Source organism: Dendrobium catenatum, unplaced genomic scaffold, assembly GCF_001605985.2.
Source record: "Dendrobium catenatum unplaced genomic scaffold, ASM160598v2 fragScaff_scaffold_1131, whole genome shotgun sequence".
Lineage (NCBI taxonomy): Eukaryota > Viridiplantae > Streptophyta > Magnoliopsida > Asparagales > Orchidaceae > Dendrobium > Dendrobium catenatum.
Window position 1 is genome coordinate 13,594 of NW_021319593.1, and position 1,885 is coordinate 15,478.

Sequence of the window (1,885 nt, forward strand, 5' to 3'; positions counted from 1 at the left end):
CGCCGCGAATATTCCAGGACGCAACAATGTTATTTAGAGAAAAAATAGAATTAATATTGGCCTTCCCAAAGACCAGAAGGTCATCAACATACAAAAGATGAGAGATGTTCATATTGCCTACTTTTATGCCACCAAAAGACCCATTTAACATAGCATCATCCAAACAAGTTGAGAGAACTTTAAATTCAACACCCCAACTATAAAAGTGCAATGATATTTTGGACAAAATAGAAATATAAATACATTTAATTTGCCTACAATTAATTTGATAATAACCAAATAGGAAAAAAATTACGACAGAAATCTAACCACATAACACATAATACAATTTGCAAGTTCTTGCTTTGAAAAAGGAGAGAATTCATGGTTAACTAAGGGGCTGTTTGGTTGCCTGAAAAAGAAATGTAGTTTAAAGTAAATGCAATGTAAAATCGATCTTAAAAGTAAATGTAAGCAAATAGGTTGTCTGAGTCAAAAGAGACATGCGCACGGTATGTGTTTCCCTTAGTTTTTGTGGGTGACTACCCTTCCAGAGTAAAGTAAAAATTAAACTTTTTTTCAAAAATTGTTTTTTTAACAAAGGAGAAGAGAACCTACCTAAATTGACTGAAACTCCCATGTCGCATCTACAGACTCTAGTAAATCGGCTTTTCTGACTCTAAACTCGTCTCTCGAGTAATCATCTTCTTTTGATCCATCCACCCCTATACGCTTGTTGATTATATAGCTCACAAATATAATGGTGAGCCTTTCCGTCCAAAAAATATCTAGAACTTAAAAAAGATTTCTTTAAAAATTATAATACAAATGACAGTAAAGACCCTCACATCAGTAAAATTTTCAATCTACACTAATATATATTAATAATATAATATATATATATACTATATACTATATTAGGTAATACTAAACAAATCTAGTTTTATATTATCCCATTATAATACACCTAAAAAATTTTGAACTTAAAAAGATTTAAATTTGACTAGAATTTACATTATACAATCTAACTATAGTAGGAGACATTTTAGAACGTATTACTCTGGAAGTTAAAAGAAAAGAAATATCTACTTAGAATTGACTTACAAACATGATTTAATTTATAAATCTTCTCCTTATTTAAAAATTCTACACGTCTAAAAAACAAGAAAATCGAGGAGTATATCCTGACTCCGGCCCATCCTCTCGCAACGCGCTCGACCGGCAAGTCCACCGCCTCACGTCCAAGGGTCCTTTACCCTTCTCAAATCCTCAGCATAACGATCCTCACCCTGGATTCATCACCCTTCTTGGTTCAAATGCCACACAACAAAGAACACTCGTCTCCGTCGACAGGCTTATCTCCACCTTCTATACCGCGCTATATCCCCCTTTCGAACGGATCATCTCTGCCAAGTGTAATCCAACAACAATTGGATTGCCTATACGTCTGTAGAAATCATATTGTTTCGGCTCGCCGAGAACCACTCCAGACTGAGAGAAGCACACTTGTGCGTAGGGTCTCGTCTAGAGAGTTTTGGCCTCAGCGAGTTCCGAGCCGGGGCCGGAGGAAAGAGAGGGGTGGCTGGACGTTTTGAGAGAGGATGGTCGCGCTATGCCTATATCTGATTAGAAGTGGTTGCTTTAAGTCATTGTGGTCCGTGACATATGGTGAAATGTCGCGCTTCTAGCTTATTTTAAGCTAATGTGTTAGTATATTGGAGCAGACGAGGCACGTTTTTGGAGAGATTTCGGTTGAGTCGGAAATAGCAGGGCAGGACGGCGGGAGTTCACACTCGGTGTTCAGAATCGCCTTATCGATAACTTTCAGGACTCCGACAATTCATAGCCAGAAAGGTGAATACTATCGTTGAAGGACCAAACGATCGAACAAGAATGGAAGAACGTC